We start from the raw sequence: 20,994 nt of genomic DNA, 5'->3' as shown, positions 1-20,994 counted from the left end.
TGTGCAATGGAATAACCATGAGAACGTTCATGCAGTGTTTCATCACGGGAAAACGGGATATTTTTGTCTAGCCACAGTCTCGTTCCTCTTCATAAAAGGCTGTTTCAGACCAGAGCAGAGCACCCTTTTCCCTGGCTTTTGCCAGCTGAGATTTGGTAGAAGAGGTTAGCAGGTGCTGATGCAGGCTTCAGAGGTTCTTGCTGGTTCCCACGTTCCTTCAGCATACAAGCCCAGGGCTGAAGCAATCTGGCTCCTTTTGGGGAGTACAGCGTGCATGATCAGCAACAACCCTTCCTGGTTCTGAGCTTTTCTCTGGCATATGAATTTCTCTCTTCTTCATGGACTTTTATTATTCCTGAAGTTACAACCCCCCCCCCCCAAAAAAAAAAAAAAATACGATTGAAGCTTTATTATTTTGTGGAGCTGTCGCTTCTGATCAGAAACTGAAATCCTGCTTCATGTTCCTCCAATGTAGAAATCTGTCAGGTAAATAGAAATCACCTCGTAAAAGCCCTTAAACAGCTCTGGTTTATATTTTAATTGAGGAACAGAACATTTTAAGCACTTTTATTGGGTGGCGCCTGCTGAATGACAGATGTCTGTGGTGGAGTAATGCTGAGCACACTTTCATAAAACAGGGCAATTCCTTGCTTAAAACATTTACAATTAAAAGCTTGATTGAATAACAATGAGTTCTGTGCATGGAGCTCATTTCTGCACTTGTTTGTGCACCTGAATCAGGCTGTGATCATTCAGTAGGTTGGATACGAGGTGCCAGTTGCTTTGTTCAATGACCAAATAGTGCTCACGGGCACAGCTGGAAATATGCCTTTGATTTTTCACCAAGATAGAGATAAGGTATGCTATGCTGTGCTGTTAGACTTGTTAACACCCTCGTTACACCTGGGAGACTGGTTTTTGGATTTTTTTTTAAACTACATGTTAGTAACTCTCCCAACTTGTCAAGAACCAGAGATTTAAAAATGAACGCTAATCCTTAGCAGCTGAGAAAGTCTTAACTAGCTTCTGCTTTGTTTTTTCTATCTAGCTCCTGTGACCTCTATTACTGTAATACCCGAGAACGTCACCTTTGTTCGTGCACGGATACAGTATCTGAAGGAAGTTAGGTTGGTATTAATGGTATTTTCTTCTGTTACATGTGGGGAACTGAGGCACAGAGAAGTCACACGACTAGGCCAAAGGTGTTCTTCAAAAAGGGGTTCCAGTGCTGTAGGAACATGACCAGTCTTTGGATGGTATTTAAAATTCAGCCTTGTGAATGTAGAAATAAGCTTAAAGAAAGCACAAAACACCCAACAGCAAACCAGATGACACGGCACAAACTGCAGCCTTTCACTCAAGCCAACGAAGGGACTCAAGTGAGAAAGGATTTCAGGTTTCAGCCCTACTGAACTGAAAAAGACCGTGTCTAAACTGACATCAGCACAAACCTGAGAAGGCACAGAAAATCCTAATGGCAAGGACGTGAACCGCTGAAAAACAGCCTCACTTTTCTCAAAAAAAAGATGGACCCACAAAGTAGATGTTGCCACAGCAGAAAGAACATGTGTCATGGGAACAGCAGAGGCAAAATGTGTTGTGGGAAAATCTTGATGGATTCAGCCCAGGATGAGAATATGCAAATTGATGCAAAATTGAATGCAATTGAACAAGATAACATATATCCCAGCAATGAAGAAAATTTACAGCATCCTCGGAAAAAAAGATGGAGTTTAAATCCAGTGGGGGTCTGAGGAAGTCTAAGCCATCCTCAGTGACTACATTTTGGCAGGAATATGAAGGTTTCTCCAAAAATGAGTCAGGAAAGTGCTGCAGAAGTGAAACAAGGAGTAACTGAAGTGCAAGGGTCAGTTAGAGAACTAAATGGAAGACATGTAACCCAGCCCTCCTACATAACAACAGAGTAGGTACTAAGTAATAATATAGTTTGTCTGCTACTAAAAAGTCACCCTGTAGTTCACTTCTGGGATACTGTATGTTTTTTCTCTTCTCGGCCTGCTCTACTGGCAGAGTGATTTTGAAGAGTTGCTGGTTTCCAGCTCCAAAATAGCTAATTTCAGTTCCAGGGGAAACAAAACTCTAAACTAGCTTTATTTGTAAAATCCTTTAAGAAGTGGGAATGTCCTCTGGTTGTAAGAAAAGGGAGTGCAATTCAGAGCCTGGTACAAATTTAATTAAACATAATCTTCCTTGTGGAATGAGTTACTGAGCTCTTTCAGGCTAAACATCCTTGATTTTTATTGTGCTGTCCTCCAATAACACAAACCCTTTTGCAGGGCCATGCTAGCCCATCACCTGCCTTCACCGTGGTGGCACAAGTTGCCCTGCCACCGACAAGGAACATTCTGGGAGCTAATAACTTTCTACTTTTACATGGCAAATCCATCTCTCTGGGTTGTCAGATCACTCCGACACGTCTCTCCCGCATCAGGAAACTACCAATGCTGTCCCCATGCTGCTGGGGGAGCCGCACCGGCTGCACCACCCATAGAAACAAACAGACGTTTCCAGCTACTTAAAAAAACTGCAGGGGGGTGGGTGGGGGGGTGGGGTTGGGAAATAATGTGTTGGGGCTGTTACTCTCTACAGAAATCAGGTCCCCTGATCTTGGATGCACGGCTGAGCTTGGCACGTGTAAAGGAGGGAGGTGTGCGCTGATGGAGGTGCTGAGGATCTGGCTTGCAGACCTGCCTTTGCGAAGGGTCAAGACAATCTCACATAAGGCACAACTCTGTTAGTTTTGTTCTCTTTTTTTAGGACAGCCTTGGCTTTTTTCTGGGAATGACATTCTGCTATGTGTGAGAAATGAGAACAAATCAGTCTAAAGGGAAAGAGTGCAACACATCGGCTGCAAGCCTAAATAAATACTAAGGTCTGCAGCTGCCTGGCCGAATTTTGTTTTTACATACGTAAGACAACTTCTATCAACGCAGTTGTATTTCACAAACCTCTCTCTTTTGTTGTTAACCATTTATAGCTGCTACCTACTGAACAATAACAAAATAATAATAAAAGGAAGTCATCTCTTTATTAGAAAAGAGATAATTCCTAAGCAAGATTATATACTGCTCTGAAAAGCTACTGGGACTTTCTAATGATAAATCTAGTCCCCACATGCCCCTTTTTCAGTGGGATGTGTTCTTTCAGCCTTGACGGTGGGCTGGGAGGTGTCCTCTGCCATCCCGGCACAATGGCCTTGGCTGGGACTTGAGTATTCCTTGGAAGTGCCCCACTGTGTGTGATGAGGGTTTTCATGAAGATGCAGCCAGGGCTTGAGTCAAAGCACAGCAGTGTCGAAGTGAATCTTTCCAGGGATGCTGGGATGTGAAGTGCTCGTGGGTTTCTTTGACAACGGCAAAATGAGTCCTTGTGCTGTATTCCCCAGGCTTTCTTCTAGACGTCTACCAGTTACACCCTTCCTTCCCGCCTGCAATTAGCACTTACAGTGTTGCAAAGGGAGATGAGATTCGCTCTCCACCATCCTCCTCCAGAAATCGCTCACACCTTCCCCACTGGGTGGGAACATGCACTGTGGGTTAGGAAATATTCTCATAGTGGAATTACATTTGCAGCAATCCTGCCCCCGCCTCCTGTTTTCTTCTGGCTATTAGACTCCACTGCTCATCGTGGTACAGGAGCACGTGAACACAAAAGCTCAGGCACAGCATTTGGTTCAGCAAAGACCCAAATCTCCGTGATTCTGTTCACCCACCCTCCCCTCCCCCCCCCAGAACTGCACATGCACAAATAGGGCCCAGTATGTTTCATACAGGGTAACTGGAGCTGGATAAGTGCCTGCAATTTTGGAAGAGTGGGTGAGGAGAGAAGTGGGAGTGTATGACCGTTGACCTTAATTAGACGAGATAAAAATGTCGAAACATGATTCCTAAGAAAACCAAGGAAGGCCTCTATTGTCGAGTGTTTCCACATGGATGCCACTGAGAAGAGGTCAAGTGCTTTCTATATACTTTAAGTAAACAGCAGATTGTGAGTTCACTGTCTGGACTGGATTTGAGCAGCCTCTCTGTTCTGCAAGATCATAATTGAGTCTTATGTACTTGATATCCACCAACATTATTACTTGAGACTTGTCAGGAAATAATACAGTGGTGATTAATAGTTATAAAGCTTGCTAGTAAAACTATGCCTAATGTCATATATGGCTGACCCCATACTGGAATTGTCTCGGGCTCCTACCCTAAAAGAGCAACAATGATGGACTTAAAAAACAGCCTCTGCTTTTGGTGGCTTTGTATGATAAAGACATGTCTCCTTGCATATTCATTATGTAAAAACTGCACATAGCCTTCAAAATTAAATCTGCTAAATGAGAAATAGGTTATATGTCAGGAACAGAGTGCTCCAAGTAAGGTATTTTATTTAAATGCTACTGTGAAGCATATCAAGCCAAATTAAAATGTTAGGCATAAAATTCTTCTGTTCATCTTTGCAGCTATCCTGACTGAAGGTTAAGAAGACTGAATGTGGTGGGTTTGTTCCAAAACCAGCTCCATTTGCCTACCTGGAAGTGGGACAACAACCTTATTTCAAATTTGCAAATTCACCTCTAGTGTTACAGCCGGCAATTACATTATTAACAGGTAACAGTATGTATCTCAGGTGCTCAGCATCTCTTCCATACCCAGGAGGGACCATGCCATCCCCTTATTAAAGGTCTTGTTTACAGACAGGGAAACTGAGTCAAAGAGCAATGATCCAAGACCTCAGAAATCAGTGGCAGACCATCCAGAGCCCCCAGCTAGACCCAGCAGACCTAATAACTTCTCCAGCTATTACAAGCAGGAAGAAAGGGCAGGAGTGCTCTTAGGGCATAATTGGAAACAGATGAATCACTGGAAATCTTCCTGTCCATTCAGTGGGCTTCAGCTGAGGATTTGAGATATTGTGACCCAAATTATTTAAGGTGTATTGCTGGGAGGAAGGAATGAGGCATGAAACTTGGAGAGCTTAGTTCCTGAGATTCCTCTTGGAAGCCAAGCTGTAAAGCTTTAGATGCACTTGAAGCAAAAAACCCCTTCCTTCCCTGCCTGCATCTGCCTGTGAAAAGGAAAAAGAAAGTGCAGCTGATTTGTGAATGCTTTCTTGCTAGAACTGTGGATTTGAAATCTCTGTCCTTGATTAAAGTGGGGAATGCAACTGCACAAGTCATTAATTATTACTGATAATCCAAAGTAGTGATGGAGCCAAATAAAAGTCTCCTGCCACTATGATCAGATTCTGGAAAAGAGACAGACCCGAGAGCCTCCAGCCTATTTGCTTTTCCCTTTTTTGTGCAAGATGTGTCTGAATTGCTAGGTCTCCAAACCCTGCGTGTACTCAGGGTACCTGATGTCTACAGGTACAGATCAAGAGATATGAACTTTATCTACACAGATGGCAAAAAGCAGCTTACAATTCCTTTAACATGTGACCAGTCCCAATTATGGCTTCTTCCACATGACATCAGTATGCGATGGAGGATCTCACTTTTTTTTTCGCCAGAGGCGAATGAATACATTATCCAGCAGTGAGGCGTGGGGCAAGCGGATGCGTAACTCTGGGGTGATTTGGATTCCACGCTCGCGCGGGGGTGTGAGCCAACCTCAGAAGTCATTTTCACTGATGCTGACACATAGGGCATCCCTCAGAGACCTGTCTATCAAACTGCAACATGCTTTGCAGAAAAATTAGATTACTCATGCTACAATAAAGAAGGAGAAGATGACGATGAAAAAAAAAAAAAAAGGACTTAAAAATATAACAGCTATTTATTATATGAATAAAATTTCTGACATTGGGAAGGTATCCTAGAGACTTTTTATTTATTTATTTTACCTCTTGCAACCGATTTCAAGGAGAGCTAGTTGGAAAGACCCTATTAATTTGACACTGCCTCTGGAAAAAACACTACTTCATCATGATTGTCACATTACTGTACTTGTGAAATATCATCTTAAATAGTCATTACAATTTTGCTGCTGGTCTTGCTGCAGTCAAGCAGCAGCAGGATTTCCTTTGGCTTTGGTAAGAGCAGGATCAGGCCTCCTCTCTCCCTCTCTGTCTCTCTGAATTGCAAATGGATTGTTCACGTGTCAGCTGGGTAACTAGGCAAAGTTCACCGTGCTCAGTTCAAAGCATGCAAGATGAAGCTCAGGGCATTTTACTCACAGTATTTGCCAAGTTCCTCAGGTCTACAAAAGTGTTAAAGTGGTTTAATACAAAATCCATAAGACAAACATTACGCAGCTATGTGTGAACCCCTGTCCAATAAAATCTATTTCTTTGGGAAAAAAATACAAAGTAGTAAAATATACTTTGTAAAGAAAAGAAAAGGCTATGTGAAGCTTAGTAAAATCCTATAAATCAGAATGCCGAACAGCTTCAGGAAGGGCGATTTAAAATAAATCTGCAGAAGAACACACACACAATCCATAGCTGGAAACGGAGCTGGACAAGTGCCGAGGTTAGAACATCTCAGACAGCACTGCAGGACTGGTTTTACAATACCAGATAATGGAAAGGTTTGGCCAAATGCTGATTTTTCTTCTCTAGTAATAACGAATCTGTGCTGGGGCTTCTGCAGTATTTGCTCCTTGAGCTATTCCCCAGGAATGCTATTTGGGAGGGCTAATTGAGATTTTTAACTCCACCTGCCCTGAATCTCCTTATAATATCACTGCTTATAGCTGCAAGTTCTATTTTACTTATCGTTACCATTTTTTAAGGAGCCAGTCGTATATTGGCTTGATTTGCAGAGCAGCTCCAGCCATTTCCCATGGGGTTTACCTTCCTGTCTTGTGTCTCCCTTCAAAATATTTCTTCCCAGGGGTAAGCTCTGGGTCCCATCCAAACCAGAAGAGGAGTACCCAGGCTCTTCTGTGGTCCTGCATCTTGCACAGCCTCAGAGCAGCTCGTGGCCTGCTGACCAGAGCAAAGGACAGATGCCAGTTTGCCTTTCCCTGCTCGCTCTCCCACTGTGTGACACTGCAAGGTGCAGTACCAGCCCAGCTCCACCTTTAAGCCTGCTGTGTAGGTTTTTGGGGTTTGGCTTCTTAATACAGACATGCGATTTCTACATGACCACACATAGTGGAAGTACGCAGAATTACAGGTCTCTCAAATTGTCAGAAGCAAATATGATCAGATCTGGTTCTTGATCTCATTACTGTCTAAAAGATTTGTCTGGCATTTTTAAATGCCATGATTTATGTTCTTCACCTTAACACAGCCCTTGGTAGTGTAAACCCAGTAACTCCATTATTCTCCAGGGCAACTCTAAAGTATCCGATTGGAAAATTTTCACAACACTGTGTCTATATGAAAATATTAACATGGATTAAGACAAGTTAATAGATTTTAAACCAGGCTATAGCATGAGAACCAGTGAGAATAAATCAAGTAACTTTGCCTAACTACAGAAAGTATTTGTAAAGCCCTGTAAGGTTTCCATTTCCTAAAGCCACCTGCCATCTCGAATGTCCCTAATCAGTCACAGATGCTGGATACCAACCTGCTAACCCTATGGCTTTGAGAGAAAATATTGCACTTTGTAAACTCATTCTTGGGTATTTCCTTAATTTTTCTTAAACTAAACTTTCATCCCTTATTTTTCACTTAAATATAATGAGTTAAATCAAATCTGACATTTTGCCCTGCTTACCCTTACAGTTCTGTTTAGCTGTTTTCCTACCTACTTCTTGAAAAGTCTGAAGACCTTAGTGTTTTGCTTTTTTTTTTTTTCAATCATTAGGGTATTTTTTTCACTCCACATCTCATGATCGCCCTCCTGGTGTTGAGCAATCCTATTAAATGCAGAGTTTTGACTATTTATTCCATTGCCAATGGAAAATGAATGTTTTTCTGTTTCTAACTTATGTCTGTCTCCATGCTGAAGATGTACGAAACACTGAGCTTTTCTGAAGCACCGTGGAAACGTTTCTTAACACCCAAACATAATGTAAAAAAAAAAAAAACCACACCAAAACCCCCCATACTCCTGAAGAAATAAGAGCCATTTTAAAGGCCTCATCCAGCACCCACTGGAATCAAAATAAAGAATTTCACAGATTAAAGAAGGTACCAAGACAGACTCTGGTGCCAAAGACCGTTAGATGCTGCTCAGCTACATTAGTACTCAGGCAGAACCGGGGTTTGGCTTGGCTCGGGAAAGAGCCATTATTTCACTTTAGCTCGTGAAGACAGACTGGGAGTGGGAGTTGTAATGGAGGTAGGAAGCAGACTGGATTTTATTAGTCTTCCATCATCTTTAAGAGATCCCTAACCAGATCAGGTTTCAGCCTCTCCCTCCACTCTTGTGTCAACCTTTGGTTCTGTTTTTGCTGGAGGATAAGTTTCATTATATTAATAAGCAGCACAAGTGGTTCCAATTGTGGAAGAACCACTCTGAGCTGTCAGAAATGATCAGAGGAGAAGTTTCAGCCTTTCCATGATCACAGCCTCCTCTTCTGGTGCCTCAACTCAGCACTTCCCCAGCGCACCTCACATTTTTAGCAGCCATGAAAATAATAAAAGGTATGTTTACATTTCAGTGAGGCTAGGTTATTTTAAGAAACTTTATTCTCTGATCATGGTAGTACATCTATGCTCAGAAACCAGATGCTAATGGGAATAATTGGGCGAACATCCAATCTACTGGCTGGGAGACTAGATCTAGGCATGCACTTTAAGGAAACTATACATCTTCGATCTACTGCAGTCACATTTCAAACGCAAACATCTTTAATTACACCACTAAACCAGTAAGTTTGCATTTCTTATTACTAATAAAGAAGCAGAAAAACTCACAACAAAACACTCTGAAACCTGAGACTGTTAGATCCCTATCTTAGAGGGATCCATTAGTGTTTACCAGCAATAATGCTCAGAACGTCTTCCTCACAGCATCCACCCGAAGGAATGGGGTTTAGGTAGACAAAGCAATTTAAAGAATCCCTACAAGGGTGCAAATATTACCAAGATTAATTTTCCAGATAGAAAAATGAAGCACAGAAAGTTTTCAATTCATCTGAGTTCAACAAACGTGGCCAGTAGAGAGATGGTCTGATGCGCAGCCCTGTGCTTCAGTCACTAACAGAGAGACGGGCACCCCTGGGACAGCAGATGGCAGTCCTCGTGGTACACCCGCTGAAGCTGCTCGGGCTTTGTGCAGGAACATGTTTACACCAGCATCCATCCCCCAGGCTGCAGGACGAGGGTTTGGGTTCATGGATTTACCATGGAATGACTGAGGATCTTGCTTCCCCCCAACAGATTCCCCCACTGCTCTGGGAGGAACTGAGTGAAGTTTAGTTTTCAAATTAGACTCACCCGGGACTAGTCACTGAAATGTCATCTGTATGATGGAACAAAAAAAAAGAGGGGAGAAATGTAAAAGGAAATCTTTGTAGCCAGGACGACCTGACTCTCCCACAGTAGGAGACACAGGAATACCGTTTCATGTCATGGAGATGTAGTTAAAATGCAGACTGCATATCCTTGTTCTCAGAATTTGAGAGGTGTGGTTTATGCATGTGGACAAGCCATCGTTCCTCCCTTTGATCTATCACTTGATGTAGAAGAAGGCTTTTATGTGTTAGTCCCATATAATGGATAATTTAGTCTGAAACCATTATGAAAAGTATAACACTTTGGGTACATATGCTTCAATTATTCTTGAAAGTACAGGGAAATATTTTATGACATTCACATATATTTGAAGTAAAAAAAAAAAAAAATCAAAACAAAACCAGAATTTTTGTTTACCATCCAAACAATTTTTTGCTCCTGAGGCAAGTTTACATGTATTGTAAAAGAACTCTGCCATTTTATGAAATATTTTTTAAGGTAGAATATATACTTGAATGTTTATATATATATTTGAATGTTTAATAGGAAAAATGTCAGAGTCATCATTCATTAAAATTACCAGTGGTACATACTGCTCTTTAGCTGCATGTATTTATTCCCTTTATGAATAAAACTACTTAACACAAAGAGCAATAAATAGAGTTAAATTCTCCTTGTTCAAGTGCACTTAGAGCTGAACTTTCAAATTAATCCTATCACCCTTTTACAAACAGAGCTGCCCAGAGGAAGGCCTGACAGTTCCCTATAAAACCACGAACTGCCAATACGACATCAGTCACCCTGACAGTGAGCAGGGCTGGAGTATCCCCTTATCCCATAGGAATGTTTGTGCTAGGAGAGCATTCTAAGAAGGGTTCTTTGCAAGAGGAGGGTTTCCTTGTTTGTTTTTTTCCCCAAACGTGCTCCCCGTGACAGATCTGAGAGACGGCGACAGCTGGACACCAGAGGTGAATACTGACAGCAGTGTCACTGATGGCCTCCTGCAGGTCACTGTGCCTTTGTGCCTCAGTTTCCCGAATCTAAATTAAGCATCCTAATATAAGAGATTGTTTTTTCAATCAGGAAAATTATCTTGGCATTTAATTGGATATCTTCTATTTTCTTCTACTGAATAAAAGGATCCTCCCATAGTTAAAAGAAAGGATCAACCCCATTTCACATATCAGAGAAAGTGTTTGGGTGGGAGATGTCGCCCTGTAAGACCTCTGAACCCATCCTCTAAACACAGGGCTGCAGGCATTGCTAATTCAAATTGTTCAACTACCGGCAGAACATGTTTACCTCGGAGGCGTTCCAAGCTTCACCAGACAGCAGGGGACATACAAAGAGATGTCCTGCTGGCCATTCCCTCCCTGCCCACTCACCTCCCCTGATGTCCTGCAGGCGGTGGGACCCTGGTACCCCCATGGCTGCGACCGGAGCCTCCCCGAGCGACACAGGCAGATCCTGGCTTCTAGCACCTGATCCCCCAAAGGGGACTGGAAGAGGTGGACAGGCCTGCCTGCCCTGGCCACCCGCACCTACCTCACAGCCAAACCCACCGGAACAGCTCAACGCCAGCCATTACCGCAGCATCCCCGAGGCCTGCCCGCATTCGGCGCAGCGCACAAGCAAGCCCTTCCCCACGCGACACCTGCACTGAGCCCCGGCGGCAGTGCCCGGGCTCTGCTCGCTGACCCAGCCTGTACTGCAACCCATCCGCCAACTTACCCAAGATGAAAGGCGTCAAATGACAGCATACAGAGTGCTGGGAGCTGGCGGCAGAGGTTTCTTCTGCAGACATCTTGCTGGTTGTTTTAAGGTCTTCTGCCTCTAAGTGGCACCATGCTGAGTGATTGAACACTCGCTAGAATCTGTTCTACCTTTTATTGTAATGATTTCTTACAGAGCTCTCACTTTCCAAACTCTGAACTTTCGAGAGTACTGCCTGGATGTCAGAGCCCTCTCGTCAGAAACACCAGAGCCTTCTGGAGTGATGGTCCCCACTACTACAAAATCCCTTTGGAGAGCCACAGCTCTTAAACCGTCACTGGGAAAGTCTGAACTTTAGAGAAGGCTGTCACATCCCTGGGATTTGTAATGAGAGGTATTCAAAATACAGCCAGGCAGAGCTCTCGCTGGTGTAAATTGCCGGAGGGTTACACTGAATCATACCTGTGCGCGACCTGGCTCATCGTTTCGCATTTGCTTAAAGTAATTGGGCCCAGACTGTCTCGTATGCAACTTCTGCTTAGAAAGCAGGAAACCCTTTGAGAGGAGGATAGAGGGTGTCCCGGAATGGATGGGTCTGGTCTACACACACCCATGCACACCCCCCACTAGGCTGGGAGTCCTGAAACTGCCGAAGCAAACTGTACTCCTCAAACTAGCCATCCAGCACAAGAAATGTTGTACTTTTTAAACCAGAAGGAAGTAATCTCCTCTCAGTGCCGTAATGGGCTCATAATGCTAAAATATCCAGGTATTCAACCATCTACCATGAAATCTGCCTTTGCTTTACTACTTTATGACCCTTGCACACTTTGCAGAGTTCGAGGCTGTTTACTTCAAAATGCAATAAGGTTTTCCTACCCTACATAATAAAACAAAATCCACAGCCCAAACTCCTACAGCTCACAACAAAAACCAAGCTACGCAGCCCAGGAAAATTATTGACACTTTAAGAGGAAAAAAGTACACCAAGAGGAAAGTTCTGTATTTGAGGGAAGGTTGTCAGGATAGTAATATAGTATGGTGAGTAGTGAAGACTGGGAGATTTATGTGCCAATTCTGTGTATGATTTATTTAGATTAATTGCTCTGTATCAATCTGTAAAAATCTAATAAATATAACTCCCTATACAAAGGGTTGCGCCAATCCAAATGTTACAGTGGACAGTTTTGGCAGAAAGTCAGGATGTGCATTAAAAACACACTTTTTGAGAAGTCTAATAAATAAAGCTCTGAAATATAGTTTCCTACTGAGAAAGGCATTTTAAATCATTTTGATAAAGAACTTAAATTAGGCCTTAAAAGGAGAGGGAAGCTAGACCCCTGTAACTAATTATTTATAGGTATTTTGAATATAAGAGTCCAAGAAAGCCGGCCTCCAACCCCCATTCTCTGCCACAATAAGCGGGAAAGAAACAGCCATTCCCCTGCCCCTGCCCCTGCCCCCCCCCCCCCCCCCGCAACCAAATTAGAAATCTGAAGTGTTAGAAAGGGGAGGAGAGAAACAGAACTAAAACGGGCAACAGGCACCTAACAAGGAACTTCAGAAGTCCTGAAAAAACCCTGCACATTTTCTACCAAAATAAGTGCTGTGAGCAGGGGACAGCCCTTCAGCTCTCCTCCCCATTACTCAAGACAACTGGGCTGTTAACTCACTGGAGTCCCCTGAAGAGGGAATATACTGTTACTTCTCAAACACCACCGGGAATGTTTTTAGAAGTGAATAAACATCTGAATAGCCCTAGTCTTTCTGAAAGTCAAAGCAATTAAGAGACTGCACAGAAGTCGAAATTGCCGGGGACTTAAGCTTCTAAGTCACTTAGGTGCTTCTGAATATGTTATCCTGAAAGCATGGCTGGCATTTTGCATGTGTGCAGCCACCCATAGGCCCTGCCTTTGAGGATTTATGGTTTGGGGACCTGCTACCACTCACCGCAAAAGCAGTGGGGTTAAAGAAGTGTTGATGTGGGAGGGTCTGCGGCTCCTCAGCAGTAGTGCTGGACCTCCCACCAAGCACAGCAGCTCAGGTCCAGTTCACAAGGCAGGAGGCTCTGCGTGGGAAGGCTGAGGAATAAGACTAATATGCTGAAGAGCACGGTGCGTGTGCTGGAGAAGTTTCTGCCATTGTGGTTGTACCGATCAGGCTTCTTACCGAAGCTACTGAGTTATTAATCTCTGATGGACACACAGAATTTCCCTCCTCATTCCCAGCACACTGCTTCACCTTGTACTGCCTTCTTCCACCAAGCGTGGGCATCTCTCCAGACTTTGCACAAGGAGCCATTCATTCTCCTCTGCTCCATCAGGAGTTTTTCCTTCTGAACTCAAGTTCCTCCCTCTCTTCAAACGTGACCTTCAGACCTGCTTTTTCATTGCAGTGTCAGTGAGGTATACTACAGCAAGGGCCACCACTGCACCTGCAGAACCTAGAGGGTCACTAACAGGTGGCACTTTGCTAAAGAAGGGAAATAACACAAGCCTTAGAAAATTAAGAGTGAGGCACTTAAAATCTAGAGTTTAACAGGGTGGGTTTGAGCCCACATTTGGCCTGGCTGTGTGGCCATAACTTCACGGGACACAAGAGCACACCTTTCATTGATGGGGGCCAGTCACATGCCAAAGTCTTTCAGTGCTCTCCAAGACCCACTTCCATGCCAGACGAGACTGTCCAGACTTCCAGACCCCTCTGGCAGCTTGTAGCCCAGATGGGTGCACTGCCAGAATTTGCAGGCATCTCCTCTAAGGTCAGAAACAGCAGAAGAGCTGAACCACACAGCACTGGAGCCCAGTTTTTATCTTTCAAGCTGACACAGAAATATGCGGCCAGGTTTTCGAAAGAGCTCAACAGCTTGTGGGCTTTGTTGAACGTCTGCCTGTAAACACAACAGTGGGAACTGCAGGATGCAGCTCTGAAAATCTGTCCCAGGCTGGGAGGACTCAAAAACCAGGCCATGAGCTCCTCTGAAAAGGGTGTCCTATATGATCATGTGAGCAAGAGAGACACCCAGTTCAAAGTGGGTTTCAGATTTTTCCCAACCCACCAAAATAAAAGTTCCTGGACAGAATGAAAGCCCCAAAAATAAGAAAGAAAGAAAGAAAAAAAGCAGAAATTTGAATTTAAATTGAAACTTAAGCATTAAAAAAATTACAAAAACATTTGTTGCTGTCATGAAAACTTAAACTCAGACTTCTGACATTTTAAACTTAATAACCAAAAACATCAGCCATAATGATTTCTCCATGCAATTCAGCATTAATATTCAGACAAATGCCAGGGGCTGTCACTTCCTATATTAAGGCAATCCATATTCGTTTGCATAGAGAACACCTATGGATGTTGTTCTTCTGATGAACAAACTGTAATTTTTAAGCTGAAATGAAAGGAAGGAAAGAGGTAGAATAAGGCAGCTGAGTGTCTTTTGAAAAACATCAAAATGCATTTTCTTTTAAATGCCTGAAAAAGGATCTGATTATTTAGGGATCCTTTCCTCTTCACTTCATTACCATTATGTCGTCAGTGCTGGTTATCTAATTACTCGACTGGAGCTGGAAACTTCATTTCCATGCATTAAGGTGTAAGAGGACTAGCTTGTCTGGCTCAGCAGTTAGTACTTAAAGAACAGCTGTAAAGAGCAGAGTCAGGAAGACTAGAGCACAAGAGGAAATCCTCAGTAGAATTCAAGTGCTTTACGTCTGTCATAAACACACTTCCAGATCAAATTAAAGGAATTTCTTTTAACTCTATTCACAGTCTCCAAATATTCTGCTCACCAAGGTGCCTGAGATCTTAGTCATTCTAAGAAATGAATCATATTCCCCTTGTCATCTGGCGGTTCTCTGCTGACTGCTAATTCATGGTATATTGATTTTAAGACTCTGTTAACACATTATATTTTCATGTTAAGCCAGAAAGGCTTTTCTTGTTGAAAAATCATGCCCCATCCTCATTCCTTGCAATATTCAGTTTTGTTCCTCCTCTGTTATTTAGAATGATTGATCAACACAATTTAATCAACTTGAAACGGTTCAGTGAATTGTTCCACACTATTGTACCACCTACATTTTTTTCTACCAGTATTTAACACCACAACATGAATTCTGCATATTAAACTTGTGTATTTTCCTATCAATGCAAAATTTTAAAAGACCAAATAATAGCTGGGGTAACACATTGGCATCCAGTGGAATTGTATTACAGAGATCTGGGAAATCAACTGCTTATAGAAATAACTTGCTGTCTAGAAGGAAGAATTTTAAACAAAGATCATGAGAATGAAATGAAATTTTTAAATCATTAAAACTGATTTAAAACAGTTCAAGACTTAAAAACACCTGTGAAAATCTATGCTATTACAGCTGGTGATTAAAATCTGTAATGAATTAGATAATAGATATTTTGTTTGCTTCTTTTAAAAATGTCATTAATAGTAAGGTCTCTCATTGGACTGGCACAAAACTGCTGTTGGCAAAAATCTAAGTACAAAACACAAAGGCTTCATGTTTCAGATGCCTATAAAACTTAATTCCCCTGAATAACACTACTAATTTGGGTCTACTTGTGCGCTTAAAGATTGTACATAAATATTTTTGGCACGTAGTGAGACCACAACTTTGCTTTTATTTTAATGTCTCTAACAGGCATAAGATCCTTGTCACTTCAAAATAAAATAGTTTCACTTAAACAGAAGTTATTTAAACATTCCATAGCTTTGCAATTCTTTAAGAACTTCTCTATTCATGCCAAAATTTTCAAAAACAGGAACCAAAAGTATTTAATTTCACAAAAATGGGTATAGAAATGTACTCTTCCACTCTATCCAAACTTCAATGAATTATTCTGCAAAAAGTATTTCAGTGGCTTTGTTTTCACTTGCAGGCAGACATTTGGTGTATCAGGTGCTGGCTGCAAATACAGTGCAGGCAGCTTCTCAGTTCTGTTTCTGAGTTACACTTTTCTTAGAGGACATACATTCATAAAGCTTACCTTTTAAGTATAGATGAACATTTTACATATGAAGTTTCGTATCAGCAAGAGTCAGAGTAGGAGTTGAAACCCTTTTCATCAGAAATTACTGAAACAAGCACCGAAGTGTTTAGGACTGAAAGAACCACAAGAAAGGATAAAGTCATTAGCACACAAATAAAAGTGTAATTTAAATTTAAACGTACAATTAAACAGTATATGCATATACTCATGTTTTAAAAATGCATCATATGTTAAATCTATACACTTAACCCACTCTGGTGGGGAAGAAACAATGCTGCAATGTAAAAGTGTAGTTTGTTATGTGCGGTACCGACATATGAAAGGCAGGTTTGGGTCCAGGAATGATAAAATGTCAAGTATGTCTGAGACTGAGATGAAGCTATACTAGAGCCCCCCCCCCCCGAATTATAGGTTTGGGGAAATTCTATTTCGTAACACAGGAGACTACACAGCAGATGCAAAATCCATTTGCATGGATTTATGAAGTATATAGAAGAAAAAAACAGCATTCATAATTTACCACTAATATGTAAAATCAAGAAATACTCAACATGAAAATTAAGGAAGCCAAGAAAATAAACCTACTTATATAGTCTATTATGTAAGTAACATAATACATAAAAATTCCAATTCAGTTTTTACCCAGTAATGTAAATGGTAACGTAAACATACTATTCAGAGTAGTTTACTTAACAATTTTGGCTGAGAAATACGCTGATGGATAACGCACCCTTACCATTAAGCTGTAGTTTATTAAACATTTTGTATCTGAGAAGTGAATAGAGTGAAAAATTAAATTAGAGGATCACTTCACTGCTAAGGCTAACACTTCAGCCACTACAAGATTTTGTCCATTCAACACACCTTACAAAGAACAGACCAAATTCTGCTTTCAATTACTGGGGTGCAGCTCTGACTGAAGTCAACAGATGTTGCACCTCAGTAACTGCTAGCAGGACGGCATCCTGAATAAAAGGCTGGGAGAAAAACTCTGATGAAAAAATTTTTGAAGGAAAACCTGATTTTTCAAATAAAGTTTTGTGAACAGTGTGTTTCACAGAAAACAAAAATAATTTCATCAAATACTTTTCTTTGGAAAACTTGAAACAATTAGTTTTCTTTTTTTTTAATAATGACAGGTCAGAATTTTTTCAGAGAAGTCCAATCATTTGACATGTCACTGGAACAAAGTTACCTACAGACCGAAAAGAGAAAGCCACAATTAGAGTGACAAGAAATGGAGATAGGAAGTTAAATGAGAAGATGGAAAGCGCGCATCCCTCAGAAAACTTATTACAAATTCTCAGTTTAATATTTTAATTCTTTAGACAAAGTGGTCAAATCCATATAGGTACATGGCTTTCAGCACGGTGATATGCAAGTAGCTTATTGACAAGAATGGTGTGAAGCCTGGTCTGGGCACTCGTGTGGTGTGGGTTTGTTACAAGGTCATCAACAAAACAGTGGCTGGCAGAAACACAGTGGTAATTCAGTTCTCATGCCCTGGACAATGCACAGGAATAGGGCTCCAAAAAGGGAGGGAAATTAAGCCTCCATAAATTTAGCAATTTCCCAGGGTGTAAATCCAAGCAGGGGGTTCAGGAAGCAGGATGTGTGAAATGAGGCAGGTGTCTGTCCCTGACCAAGGCAGCCTGGAAGGGTTTAGTGCATACCGTAAGTGTTGACTCGTCTTCAGAGAGCTGCTGGGAGAGAAGCAAGGATCATGAGAGAAAACCAGAGAAAAGCAACTGCTTTGCTCACAACAGTACAGAACCTCCTTGAAGGTCTGCTTGGTGCTTTGGACCATAAAGGAGAAACATGAGTGAGACTATGAACTTAACTTTCATGGGAAATCTGGAAAGTCCCATGAAGTCAACAGGACTACTTTGAGGACGAAGAATCACTTGCATCAAATAAAAATTTCCAGATGCGTCCATAAAGCATGCAAAATGTATCATGAAATGTGAGTCAGCATTGCAGTGATACAGACATTACTCATGTATATGCTAGACATCTCTGCTGTATGAACAAACCTAATCTTCTGTTCTTGGGAAAGATTATTGAAAAGAGAGCCCCTATGGTTGAAAGTTGGGGCTAGACTTTGACAGGTCAGCTCCCTTCCACCTGAGAGATCTGGAAAGTTATTTGGGATAGCAGCTGCTCCTCTGTGAGGAACTCCCATGTGGTCTCACCACTTCATAGACATCCGATGTTGCGATATGCTTTGCCCATTGCAGATGCTGTGTGAGGAGGCCAAGTGCCCGTGCTTGTGCTGGTTGATATGAGGAAGATGTGACATAGCCCTAGACCAAAAAGGACTCTTGATGCGCCAGGAAATGGTGTGTTAAGATACTTAATAGCTAAGGCTGGACAGTGAATCAGGAGCATTACTCTGGAGGACTCCTTTTTATCAGTTCCATATGAAGATTTCTCGGAGAAAGGAACATTTTTGTTACTTCTATTCCTCTCGTATCCAAAAGCCTCAGAGAACACATCCCCTAATTTTTTAGGCATTGTGAAATATGCATAAGAAGAGTCGCCACTGCACAGACCTTTCCCGCTATTTTAAGGCAGGCTACTGAAGCATGGTGCTGAAGTGTGGGTTAGACAGACTGTGAAAGAGAGGGAGGAAGGGAAGGAGAAAGGTTAAATAGCAGTAGGAAACATGGCTAGAAAGGACTATTTGCACAACGGATGGTTCTGAGCCGTTAGATTATGCTGACAGTGTATTAATCATATGTTACAGCCATATGCACACACACTGATAAATTTATATTTGTCTGCCTACAAATGAACATTAGATGTAAATATATGTAAATTATTGACTATTTTGCATCATGTTAACAGGATAAATATTTTAAACATTTTAAATATTTTAAAGATAAAAATCTTTTCACATTACCCCATCAGAAGAAATTACAAAAACATGTATGTGGGAGATGAGCTTATGGCCTACACCAGCTCTAAAGATTAGGCTTGAAATCCCAGATTTTCCACAGGCACCTTCTGTACCTTAGCAAAAGCTTCCAACGAGTTAGGAGAATAGTTCCTAAGCCTTGGATTTAGAAAGTAATTTCATAAACAATTTACTTGCTCTTGAAAGACTGGATGTTCTTCAAGAAGGAAATCTTCAAGGTGCAGGAGCAGGCTGTCCCCATGTGCCAAAAGACAAGCCAGATTTTTCCCTGGGCTCAGCTCCCACACAGACCCATGACTGCAGGACTTCTGTGCACCCACCCGACGAACTGCAGCCCAGGCCAAGGATGAAGTGGTGCACTGGGCTGTGGATGTCGCTGGGCTCAGAGGGGTACTTCTACACAAATCAGAATTAAACATTAACAACTGAGCTTATTCCTTGCTTCATCTCTGTTTTGCTACAGGAATATCTTTGTTACAAAGTTTGCAGAAAAGGAGCAAAATACCCCACCTCTAATACCTAGATTTTTGAGTATGTGTGTGTTGTGATTGCCTTGCTCTGGGACTATCTTCTAAATTCTTAAAATATTCTTGTCTCTTCTTTCCAATAGTTTCCTACCTTTTTTTCACTTTTGCCATATGCTGCCCTGATGACACTGTCTCCGGGAGGGAGTGTTTGGCCAATTTCCTTGACAGTGCTGAAATGTCCCTTTGCATCCACCTCTCCTGTCCTGTTGCTGCAACTCCTGCGCTGCTCACTATGGATGAATTCCTGCAGTGTTTCGTCTAACCACCTCTCATATCCCTTGTCGGAGGCTTGTGTGCTCAGCTTACATCCAGTCTCATCAGGATGTCTTTTTGATTTAAGCCCTTGTCTTCTCCCCGCTAGGCCTAATACCTCATCTGTTAGCCACTGCTGGTTTTTGCATTGTTTCTTTATCCCAGTCATATTGTGTGCTGTGTCTAGGCTGACATCTTCTCCCTCACACCGTGGCTCATTTGGTCCCTCTTTAGGCCTGGCATGCTGATAGCCCCTCAAACTGGCTGTAAACTTCTGCTCCGGAGCTGTCACTGGTAGATCCTGGGAAAATCTATTGTACGGAAATAGCTTTAGCACTGGGATTTGTTTTTCATTTGTTTGTTTCTGTGTATTTTTATGGGACAGAACATGTGACTATCATAAGCCAGGAGACAGGTAAAGGAAGGGAAGTGATGTTTATAAGGAATTTGTTAGCATATGGTCAGAAGCAAGTCAACTTTGTTCAGAGGAAAGAGCATCTGTGGAATCGTCCTGTCACTGACTATAAGGCAAATGGATTCAGTCTCTGCCTCAAGATGAAATGTATCCTTCCTCTTACTTTGCTGTTCCCTCACCTCCTTCTCCCATTATACACCATAATCTTTATGAATAGTCTTCCTTTGCTTCCCTAGTAGCCAATTAAAAAAAAAAAAAATTACTACAACAGAAGCAGAATTGCCTGTGCGTAACAGAGATGCATGAGACACAGCTAATGTGTCTGCACAAATACCGGCCTTGATCCTGCAAAGAAGCCTGCGTTAAAGTCAATGAAAGATTTGAGTGTATAAAGTTAAGTGTATGTGTCAGTCTTTGGCAGACTGGGACCTTGAAGCCTGCTCAGACATCATGACTGGGTACAGACATAAACTTGACACTTGCAATGCTTCACTCAGATTTGACAAAATGTGATATTCAGGGGGTTGCTTTAAAAATAAACACAAATTCCCTATTAGTTTTATCACCCTTTCAAATAAGCTCAGAATATAGCTTTCTTGTTTGTGATACTTCCCTAGGAAAAAATGGCATAAATTAAAGCAGAAATTTTGAAAGAAACTTCATCTGTCTTTACTGTCACATTGAGCCTTCTGGACCAACAGACAGAATTATATGGATAGATTCAGAATGAAAGAAAGAATGAGCTAAAGAAAAATCAAACCCAAGAAAGACAATGTTCCAAGAGCAATTCTTGAAGATTT

This window comes from Falco punctatus (genome assembly GCF_963210335.1).
Source record: "Falco punctatus genome assembly, chromosome: 7".
Lineage (NCBI taxonomy): Eukaryota > Metazoa > Chordata > Aves > Falconiformes > Falconidae > Falco > Falco punctatus.
Note: the sequence above shows the minus strand (reverse complement) of the source record.